Raw genomic sequence first — 12079 nt, 5'->3', positions numbered from 1 at the left:
GTGTTAGAAAAAAACACTGTATGACTGTATGGCTAAATCTATGTCAATAAGTAAGTTTAGGAAAGCGCTGTATAAATGCCAGTCTATCACCAGAGGGGAACTACTGTATATCCTGGGTGTGCCAGACTTGGTGTGCAGTTTGTAGCTGACGGAAAAGAATGTAAACACGTCTGAAGTTTTTGCCCCATAGTTGTTGACCGCGCTCACTGAATGTGTGCTCAAAGCCTCACAGACATGCTGAATGCATTTCATTCAGGAAGTTTAAAGCTGCATTCTTTACATTAACAGCCTTCAACATTTAGCTGTGATAGTCAGAGAACGACGTTCCTCACAAAGACACGGAAAGTGCAAACGAGGTGACTCACTGGATTCTCAAAAACTGGGACAAACTACTTTCTCTTATATGAAAGAGAGAGAGGCCATTCATGCATGCTGGATGTTTTCTCTCTCTCTGTGTCTGCTGGCCTCGCACGCCCTCCCTCACTCAGCTGTCTTCACTTTCGATCGCCCACACCCTATTTATCCTGATAGAAAAAGAGAGAGAGAGAGATGAGTCATTCACACATTATTCACGTTTCTCTCAAAGACACACGCATTTGGTCTTCTCTCCTTGTGAGGCCCATCGATCAGTCTGAAACCACTGTGAAAGCCAGAGTAAGGAGCAGACACAATGTCCTCACAAAACAATGTCCTCACAGGTGTACTCACAAAACACAATACAAAGGTGTGGGAAGGAGAAAGCAAACACTCACACACATCTGTGGTTTTCTCCTTGAGAATACTAATACACTTTTCAGAATAAAACTAAAACTACAGCTATCCAGTCTTTTAAACGCATACAAACTACAAGATAAAAGTTCCTAAGTCAAATATTTTGTGTGATAAATTAACTACTTCATTTTGCTGGTCAGTTGACAGTGAATCTCTTGGTATATTAAAGTGGTGTCATTTTGTTGGATGTTGAATGGTGGTTGAGCATTGGGTGATGAATTAGTGGGTTTGCTTGTGATAAATATTAATTTGGCGGATCAATAAATTGGGAAGTTGTCAGTCTCGTTAATTAGATTAATTTGTTGGTGATACGTTAGTCTAGATCAACAGAGATCTGCACGTTTGTGGTGAGCCATGACTTTTACAAAAAGACTAGCAGAGACGATGACCACACTGCTGACAGATGCAGTTCTTCTGCACTCCTTCCTGGCTGAAGAACTACATATAAAAACTGTACTGTTAGCAAATTGTACACATATTATCAAAAGTAAAGCTGCTTATTCTGCTGAAAAACATTACCCGTTAGTATTATATTGATTAATATTACTGCAGCAGATGTTTTGGGGGGGTTTCGGAGGGGGGTGGGGGGAGGCTCAGATTAAACAAGAGCAAGGGCTATACTAAAACTAAAGCTTTTTCCTAATGTGACCTTTAGCCACATGATTGAACCAGAAGTGCCTGAATTTGTTGTTATCTATTGTCCAGCTGGACCTTACTCAGCATTTCTGTCTGATTTTGCAGACTTTTTATGTGATTTAGTGCTCAGCTCTGGTAAAATAATTATTGTGGTTGACTTTCACATCCATGTAGATATTAAAAATGGCAGCTTCGACACGGCATTTGATCGATTATTAGACTCAATTGGCTTCTCTCAACATATAAAAGAACCCACCCACCACCTTAATCACACTCTAGATCTTGTTCTAACATATGTCATAGATACTGAACATTTAACAGTGTTTCCTGAAAACCCTCTTTTGTCCTGTTATTTCCTAAAAACATTTAAATTTACAATAATGGATTACACAGCAGTGGGGAGTACATTTCATCACAGAAGATGTCTTTTTGAAAGTGCTGTAACGAAGTTTAAAGATGTAATTCATCTACTGTTATTATCTTTTATGCCTTGTACCAACAAAGAGCAGATCAGCTACCTGAACACTACTCCTACAGCGGTCACTTATCCTGTTAATAATTATACTCTGAACATTGTAGCTCCTGTGAAAAAGAAAGTCTCAAATCAGAACTACATGACTCCCTGGTATAACTGTCAATGGTCCGGGCTGATTCCCTCTCTAGCTCACGGTGGGGGAGTAGGTTCGTCCGGATGGCTCCCCGGCCTCAATCGGGTGATGAAGGTATATGGTGGGCGTGGTCTGTGATGCCGTGCCGACGCACCTGCACGGCATCTGCGATCATGCTCGCCTGTTAAAACACGGGGACTCATGGGTTGGTGGGTTGTTGTTGTTGTGGTGGTGTGATGTGCGGCTGGCAGCTTGGACCTGCAGCCAGTGTAAATAAATGGCTCAAAACACGGATCTGTGGTCCCGCCGTGCCTTATTCACGCCACACACACTGTGGGACAAATTCAACAGGTGGACACAGATGAATGTATTGCAACAGATACTGCCCCCCCCCCACCCATAATTTTATGCATTTGGTGTGCTTATCATTGTTACGTTATGCATTCAGTTCTTTATTACCGTATTTCTGACACATACTGTGCTGACTGGCAATCCAGCTAGAATATTTTGGTCAATGATGATTCCCATGGGTGACACTTACACAGGCACTGAATCGGGCAGCTTTGGGGTCCTGTGTGTTTTACTGCACAGACAGCCTGCAGAGTGCAGCTACGCTAAACTGAAGTGCTTGTGTTTTGTATTTGCAGTTGCAAATGAGCAAGTAAAGAGAACGATTCTGAACTCATGCACGCCTGGAAGTGTCATTTGTCCAAGTGTGCAACAACACCAATTAGTTAAACTGCAGGAATGTCTTAAAGATATAAAGACCTGGATGGTCGCTAACTTTATGCTTCTTAATTCAGATAAATCTGAGGTTATTGTACTTGGCCCTGAAAATCTTAGAAATATGGTATCTAAGCAGGTACATACACGGGATGGCATTACCTTGGCCTCCAGTAACACTGTGAGGAATCTTGGAGTCATTTTTGACCAGGATATGCCTTTCAATGCACACATTAAACAAATATGTGTGACTGCTTTCTTCCATTGCATAAAATCTCTAAAATTAGAAATATCCTGTCTCAGAGTTCAATTCAATTCAATTCAATTCAATTTTATTTATATAGCGCCAAATCACAACAAAAGTCGCCTCAAGGCGCTTCATAGGTACAGTTGGGGTGAGAGAAGGAAAACCGGATAAAGACATGCTGTGGAAGAGAGACAGAGATTAATAACAGATACGATTCAATGCAGAGAGGTCTATTAAAACCGGTCAGAGCGGGCACGCTCTGTTTTGCGTAACTATTTTTAAATCCCGGTAGCACTGCAACCACGTGAGGTAGCACAATAATTTTTTTTGCATATGAAACCGGAGGAGTTGTACTTACATCTCATGCCATCAGCTTGTCCTAGGTCACAGTTTCCTTCCACATATAGCTTTGCAAAAACTGCATAAAAAGCACTTGCAGCAACAAAAACATAATATTCAAGAAACACGCTTTGCCGATCCGATCAGCTGTTCATAGCACTTCCTAGGTTGGAATAGACGTCAGGCCGAACTTTTGCATGTCCGCCATGACCTGCCCGAAACCGGAAGTGACGTCATTTTCGCGGAAATGTAGTTTTTTTTTTACCATCAGGGCCTCATGAGCCTGTACTGGTGTTTTTAAAAGTTATGTTTGACTTTATGACTTTCTGTGTCGTTTCTGGGATGCTTTGGACTCATATTGCACTGCTGGAAATAGTTTATTTTGATGCATATGCTCCTTTTTTGCAAATTTGCACTGTAATATTTATTTTCGTTTTTCCTGCAGTATATAAAAATTGGTGTATTTCAAAAATAAAACTATGAAGACACTCAAAATAAATCTCCTGTGGTGGGAAACTATTTTGTGCAACTTTTTTGTATTTACAGTTTTGAGGGATAAGCCTCTTACATTTCTCTAACTAGAAATATATGTTAAAAAAACAAAAACGATTTTCAACTTTTTTTGTAGTTTATTGCACTTTTTGGCAATTTATGTAATTACTATGCACTTAATGCATACATATTATTAAAATTTGGGCTATAATGGTTGTATTGATGTATAGCAACTTGAAATGCTCCCAAAAATGGCACTACAGCATGTAAAAATATAATATAAGCTCTGGCGGACTTGGTTCTATGGTAGGTCTTAAAGGGTTAACACATACTGAGTGAGAAAGGTGACTGGAAAGGAAAAACTCAATGCATCATGGGAATCCCCGGCAGCCTACATCTATTGCAGCATAACTAAGGGAGGATTCAGGGTCACCTGGTCCAGCCCTAACTATATGCTTTAGCAAAAAGGAAAGTTTTAAGCCTAATCTTGAAAGTAGAGATAGTGTCTGTCTCCCGAATCCAAACTGGAAGCTGGTTCCACAGAAGAGGGGCCTGAAAACTGAAGGCTCTCCCTCCCATTCTACTTTTAAATACTCTAGGAACAACAAGTAGGCGTGCAGTCAGAGGCGAAGTGCTCTAATGGGGTGATATGGTACTACAAGGTCATTAAGATAAGATGGGGCCTGATTATTTAAGACCTTGTATGTGAGGAGCAGGATTTTGAATTCAATTCTGGATTTAACAGGAAGCCAATGAAGGGAAGCCAAAACAGGAGAAATATGCTCTCTCTTTCTAGTCCCTGTCAGGACTCTTGCTGCAGCATTTTGGATTAGCTGAAGACTTTTCAGCGCGTTTTTTGGACATCCTGATAATAATGAATTACAGTAGTCCAGCCTGGAAGTAATAAATGCATGAACTAGTTTTTCAGCGTCACTAAGAGACAGGATATTTCTAACTTTAGAGATGTTGCGCAAATGGAAGAAAGCAGTCTTACATATTTGTTTAATATGTGCGTTGAAGGACATGTCCTGGTCAAAAATGACTCCAAGGTTCCTCACAGCATTACTGGAGGCCAAGGTAATGCCATCCAGAGTAAGAATCTGGTCAGATACCATATTTCTAAGATTTTCAGGGCCGAGTACAATAACCTCAGATTTATCTGAATTAAGAAGCATAAAGTTAGCGACCATCCAGGTCTTTATGTCTTTAAGACATTCCTGCAGTTTGACTAATTGGTGTGTGTTACCTGGCTTCGTGGATAGATAGAGCTGCGTGTCATCTGCATAGCAGTGAAAATTTATGCTATGTCTTCTAATGATGCTGCCTAGGGGAAGCATGTATAATGTAAACAGAAGTGAGTGATGCTGAAAAATTAGTTTATGAATTTATTACTTTTTGAGCTTCCATCCATCCATCCATCCATTTTCTTCCACTTATCCGGGGCCGGGTCGCGGGGGCAGCAGCCCAAGCAGAGAAGCCCAGACCTCCCTCTCCCCAGCCATCTCCTCCAGCTTTTCCGGGGGAACACCAAGGCGTTCCCAGGCCAGCCGAGAGATATAATCTCCCCTCCCATCACTCGTGAACAAGACCCCGAGATACTTAAACTCCTCCACTTGGGGCAGGAACTCGTCCCTGACCCTTCTTCAGCTTGATGGCTCCCCTCACCTCTGGTGTCCACCATTTGGTTTGGGGATTACCACCACGACAGGCACCAACTACCTTGCGGCCGCAGCTCAGTGCAGTGGCTTCGTCAATGGAGGTGCTGAACATGGTCCATTGGGACTCAATGTCCCCAGTCTCCTTCGGAATGTTGTTAAAGCTCTGCCGGAGGTGTGAGTTGAAGATCTCACGGACCAGGGCCTCTGCTAGATGTTCCCAGCACACCCTCACTGTACGTTGTCCAGCGTCCTCCCTCGCCACCTGATCCAACTCACCACCAGGTGGTGATCAGTTGACAGCTCAGCCCCTCTCTTTACCCGAGTGTCCAAAAACATATGGCCTCAGGTCTGGTGATACGATTACAAAATCGATCATCGACCTGTAGCCTAGAGTGTCCTGGTGCCAAGTGCACTTATGGACACTCTTATGTTCGAACATGGTGTTCGTTATGGCCAAACTGTGCTTTGCACAGAAGTCCAATAACAAAACACCACTCGGTTTCAGATCCGGGAGGCCGTTTCTCCCAATCACGGCCTTCCAGGTCTTGCTGTCATTGCCCACGTGAGCATTGAAGTCTCCCAGTAGGACAACAGAGTCCCCAGGAGGAGCACCCTCCAGTGCCCCACCCAGGGACTCCAAGAAGGCTGGGTACTCTGAACTGCCGCTCGGCACATAAGCGCAGACGATGGTCAGGACCCATTCCCTGACCCGAAGGCAAAGGGAACAAACCCTCACGTCCACTGGGAGAAACCCCAACATACCAGCAGCAAGCCGAGGGGATACCAAGATACCCACCCCAGCCTGCCGTCTCTCACCAAGGGCAACTCCAGACTGAGACAGAGTCCAGCCCCTCTCCAGGAGGCTGGTTCCAGAACCCAGGCCATGCGTTGAGGTGAGCCCGACTATATCTAGCCGGTACCTCTCAACCTCACACACTAGGTCAGTCTCCTTCCCCACCAGAGAGGTGAGGACCTCCGCTCCTGGCTGCCGCCCGGCTCACATTGTACCCGACCCCTACAGTGCCTTCTGCGGGTGGTGGGCCTGCAGGAAGATGGGCCCATGTCCCTTTTTCGGGCTGTGCCCGGCCGGGCCCCATGGACTAAGGCCCAGCCACCAGACGCTCGCCCTTGGGCACCCTCCCCGGGCCTGGCTCCAGGGCGGCGTGAACTGTTCCCTTGATGGTCTTTTCATAGGGGTCTTCTGAATCGCTCTTTGTCTGGTCCCTCACCCAGGACCAATTTGCCATGGGAAACCCTACCAGGGGGCAGAAGCCCCCAGACAACATAGCCCCTGGGATCCCTGGGACACACAAAACCCTCCACCACAATAAGGTAGCGATTATTGGAGGGGAAGCTTACAGCACCTGGTATTCCCAGGCGGTCTCCCTTTCAAGCACTAACCAAGCCCAACCCTGCTTAGCTTCCGAGATCAGACGAGAGTGGGCGTGCTTAGGGTGGTATGGACGTAAGCCATACCACTTTTAGAGCTTGACTACTGTAATTCATTATTATCAGGATATCCTAAAAACTCCCTAAATAGCCTTCAGTTGATCCAAAATGCTGCAGCAAGAGTACTGGCAGGAACTAGAAAGATAGATATTTTTCCTATCTTGACTTGTCTTCACTGACTCCCTGTTAAATCCAAAATCAAACCTGGGGGAGAGAGAGGTGTGCATGTGTTGACAACTGAAAAGCTGCCGCCATCACAAGACACTGTGTGCGTTCCGGGTTCTTGCTATTTACAGTGGTGGCAAAACTCAGGAAGAGCAGGATTGTGCTGGTTGTGCTGGAGCAGTATATAGAGAGGCTCCCGGGGAGGAAAGCGGAATGGTTCTGCTGCCAACGGCTGGCAAGCCTGGAGGTGGCAGTCACACTGGCGAAGGACCATCTGGCAGCTCGACCAGTTCTGGTCCCGAGGAGGCTTCTGCTGTAGAGGCGTCTGCCGAGACATCAGACTAACCTGTTCCTCTCTGCTGTCTCTTCCCAGGTACCAGTGGCTGCAGGTGCTGCAATTGACTCACCAAGGGTCACACAGACTGGGACAGGAGTGTGTTGGGGGGTGTGGGCTACTGCTTGCTTTTTCACAAAACTGGATTAAACCATGGGCTACTGGCAGATTTCCTTGTCTCCAGAGTCTAAGGAAAAAATGGCCTTCTCCACTTCTCCATGTTTGGTTTGTACTAATTTGTCACAGTTCTGTTCAGCTTGTTCAGTTTATGACTGATTACACTCCAATGTCATTCACTGTCTTTCTCCCAGCTTTCCTATCTTCTCTCCATTGTCTTGTCAAAATAAAGGCTAAAAAGCCCCCCAACTCCAACAAAAAAGAATAAAAACATTTTTAAAATTTCACTGGACAAGCACTGAATGCCTTGCTTACCCAGATGAAATGCTACAGTTCTAAACAAATATGTAAAATCTGCAGGCATGCTCATACTTTTCGTAATGAAAGTTTTCAGGTTCCTGTCTTACTGAAAAATTACGTTTGAATGTGATTTGGTTGCATGAAGATGGCATTTGATAAAATACATTCTCAAAACAATCTGTAGTCTTATGACAAGGTTTTTATTGAAATCTATAAACAATAATGTAATTAAAATGGTTACACCTGAACCCCAGCCATCTTCTAGGCTTCATCTCAGCTAACCAGAGTCCCTGAACTCAACATCTGGACTGATTTTGTCCTGATGGAGCCTTTTGGATTATTTTTAATATAATTAACTCAAGAAATATGGATGCTGTGAGGTTAATTTACTAACAGACTGTCTAAGAAGTCTGTACTCTAGTTTTTGTGAGTGAAAATAAAATTTTATTAGTTTATGGATGCAGCGTACTAAGTTTGCTAGCAACAGCTGTGAACTTCGCACTCCATTTTCTCTTCCAAATAAGGTCACTTCTGGCTTCCAACTAACATGGTGGTAACCATTAAGCCAAGTCTACAAACCAGCAAGTGATGTAATGATGGCTATGTCCTTTCTTACTATGATTTCATATTGGTTTAATTTTATATTGATTAGTTCCTGCGGGGTCAAAGGAGTTTGCAAAGAAAAGCGTCTGGACTTCTTTGAGTTGCTTGAAGACGTTTCACCTCTCATCCGAGAAGCTTCTTCAGTTCTAAGGTCAAATGGCCGAGAGTCCCAAATTTAAACCCAGTGGGAGTATCCCCCCAAAGAGGGACAAAGGACCCCCTGGTGATCCTCTAATCACATGCGCCAAGGTGTGAAAGCGGGTGTGGGACCTAATCAGCCAGGGTTTCGGGTGAGCTCATTGTGAAACCTGGCCCCACCTTGTCATGTGAATTCCTGAGGTCAGATGGCCCAGGATGTGAGTGGGCGTTAAGGCGTCTGGGGAGGGAACTCAAAACTGAATTATAGATGGCAGACAGTTGGTGTCGTAAACCACCGCCTCTGTTCAAAGATGGTCGCTCACAGTGGACATAGATGGCCTCTTTCACTCCTCTTTCAAACCATCTGTCCTCTCTGTCAAAAATGTGAACATTGGCATCCTCGAAAGAGTGACCTTTATCCTTAAGATGCAGATGGACTGCTGAGTCTTGTCCCGTGGAGGTGGCTCTTCTATGTTGTGCCATGCGCTTGTGAAGTGGCTGTTTGGTCTCGCCAATGTAGAGGTCTGGGCATTCCTCGCTGCACTGTACAGCATACACCACGTTGTGTATGCTGTACAGTGCAGCGAATTCACATGACAAGGTGGGGCCAGGTTTCACAATGAGCTCACCCGAAACCCTGGCTGATTAGGTCCCACACCCACTTTCACACCTTGGCGCATGTGATTAGAGGATCACCAGGGGGTCCTTTGTCCCTCTTTGGGGGGATACTCCCACTGGGTTTAAATCTGGGACTCTCGGCCATTTGACCTTAGAACTGAAGAAGCTTCTCGGATGAGAGGTGAAACTTCTTCAAGCAACTTAAAGAAGTCCAGACGCTTTTCTTTGCAAACTCCTTTGACTACGATGACCTGGATGACTGAGAACCTTCACAGACATATTAGTTTCTGCGTTTAATCAGTGATCTAGCTGGTTTGTGAAGGAACCTTCATGTGCGTTCCTGCTTTTTAAAATGTGGTTTTCACTGACCCGCCAACAATGAACACAGACATATTCCATTATTGTGAAACTCCATGGCAACAAACTGAGCTTAATTAGCGAGGAAAAAAAAAAAGTCTTAAAGACCGAACACGTGAAAGAGGTGGGGATGAATACAGAGTGATGTGAATATGAACCAGCTGTGTGTGTGTGTGTTTGGGCGTTAATGTTGGTGGAAATATGTTGTATGCCTTCAGCACTCCAGCTTCAGCTTCATTTTTTTCATTGCTTCAAAGTGCTGCTCAAACACATCGCAGTGTTTTTATCAAAGCCTTAAACATCTTTTCCTCTCGAAGGACACGATGACTCCAGCAGCAGTTTCAGTTGTGTCTCTAATTCAGTTTAGAGTTAAAACATGAATAGATTTTTTAAAATTAATAATTCTGGGAAACTTCCTAGCATGACGGACTGTTCCTTTAAGTGATGATAAACGAGGCGTCCAGCGGCATTGGGTTTCATCACCCTCACCTCCCCCATCAGAGGCACACACTTTCATGCAGCTCTGTCAAAGCCGCCGCTTACTCTCCGGCTTTTTGTGTGTGGTTTTCTCTGTGTGTGTGTATATAATGAGTGTGTAACCGTGATTGTGTGCCTGTAAACGCCTCCGTGTATGTGTGTGTGTGTGTGTGGCTGCCTAACACGATGCTGAAGACGACGGATTGAATTGCTAATGCGCCTCAGGGATTGTGTGCGTGTGTGTATCTGTGTGTGTATGTGTGTGTGGTTCGTCTGGCTGGCAAGCATGCGAGGCTGTTTAGCGAGCGAGACGAGCAGCGCTGCCGATGAATATTTAAACAGAGAGAGGGAGAGAGAGAGCAGCCATCATTTATTGATGTTGGTGAAGGGAAAGATGAATAGCCTGTCTGTGTACACAGCGCTGGAGAGGAGTGTGTGCTGGAAACAGCCGGCATCCGAGCGCAAGTCGACTCTGAGGCTGTATGGGAAACTGCAGAAGCCTGAATGTGAGGCCACGGGCAAAGATTCAGTCTTTGCCCGGAGTTATTTTCAGAACAGGAATCTTCTTGATCTCTGCAAGATTTGGTAAAAGTTTCTTAGATCATCTAAGAATTTGTTACGAGCATTGTTTTGAATCCAGACTCACCAGTTTCAACCAAAAGTTTGGAGCTGATATCAAAAACCTTTCAAGTGTTCCACTGCTGACATAAACTTTGTCAGTCAGGTGTTTCACTAAGCAACCTTTGGTTGGTTATTAGCATTGCTCAATTATCCAGTCAATAAAACTGAAAGTTCCTAAGAGTTAAAAACAGTCTACATTCTTTAATCGCCAATATAATGATCAGTGTAGCTGTTCTCCCAGGTGTTACAGTAAAGTTTAATGAAAAGACATACACGAAAGAAGACAACTGATGAAGTTTAACAGAGGTCAGCGTTAGCAGGAATTTAGCTAGCAAGTTGACATCTGGAGATGATATTCCATTTTCTGGATGAAGTTAGAGGTACTAATTGGAAGGTTGGTGGTGTCATCCCTGGCTGTTCCAGTCTGTAGGCTACAGTATCATTCAGCAAGATACCGAACCCCAAGTTCCTCTCAGTAAATCCATTGTTGTGTGAATGTGTTAGATAGACCACTTAGACATGGAAAAAAGTGCGTGTAAATTGCTGCATAAGATATTTTGTGATTTAAGTACTCAAGTGGAATAGAAAAGAATTGTACAAGAATGAGTCAATTTACCATGAAAAAAGTAAAAAAAAAAAGTAAATACTGCTTTAACTTTGTAGTTGAATGTCCAGGAACTTCCCCAGAAGCTGGTCTGCCTGGCCTGGTCCACAGGAGCTTCTCTTTCCTGTACTTTCCTTCCTGCACCTGCTCCGAGTTAACGCATTAGAATGCTATTTTAAGGCTGGCTGGCTACTGCTGTTCTCCACCAGATTATTGTCACTAGTATGGTAGTAATCAAGCAATCTTTGAAACTAGCAATTTATTGTGCTATCTTTCTAGTCATCCATTCGAAGACAGTTTGAATGGACAAACCTGCCACTCTAACCTGAGCCTAATCAACAGGTATGTTGATGTCTGTACCTGCAAAGGAATGGAAAGTACTTACCTGTAACTCACATGCCTGCCCACCTTCTACCATTGCATTCCCAGGCATGTTAGAATCCTGCCTGCCTACTGATAACCCCTCTGAAACTTTAATTCCAGTCTGGAACCTTTGAATTAAGTCACAAGTTCAAGGCTATTGCTTCATAGTCACCTTGGCCACTTATAACAGGTTGGCTTTTCTCTGTTAAAGCTTACAGTAACGTTCCTGCTGTGAAACCTCCCTTTCAAGCTATTTACTTCTTCCAAGTAAATCCACTTTTGCGTTAGAATAAAATATATAAAAATTTTAGGTCTATTTTCTCTGTCAATTTTGAGTCAAAACATGACAAGTTTCTTATAATCTATTTACACATCATGGGCAATGCCCTACAACCATCAAATCAGATGTCCTGAATGTCTAGCAGGGCCTGGACTTCATTAAATGTAGTGGTTTAGAGC

The 12079-nt window shown here is 44.1% G+C and overlaps 1 pseudogene; it reads right to left on the bottom strand.

Annotated features, from left to right (window-relative positions):
- Nucleotides 1–6826: 6826 nt before the first annotated feature.
- LOC116325037 lies at nt 6827–6945 on the bottom strand (annotated as a pseudogene).
- Between the last annotated feature and the right edge of the window lie 5134 nt (nt 6946–12079).

Source organism: Oreochromis aureus, linkage group 23 (assembly GCF_013358895.1).
Source record: "Oreochromis aureus strain Israel breed Guangdong linkage group 23, ZZ_aureus, whole genome shotgun sequence".
NCBI classification, from domain to species: domain Eukaryota; kingdom Metazoa; phylum Chordata; class Actinopteri; order Cichliformes; family Cichlidae; genus Oreochromis; species Oreochromis aureus.
Note: the sequence above shows the minus strand (reverse complement) of the source record. Positions and strands in the feature narration are given on the sequence as shown.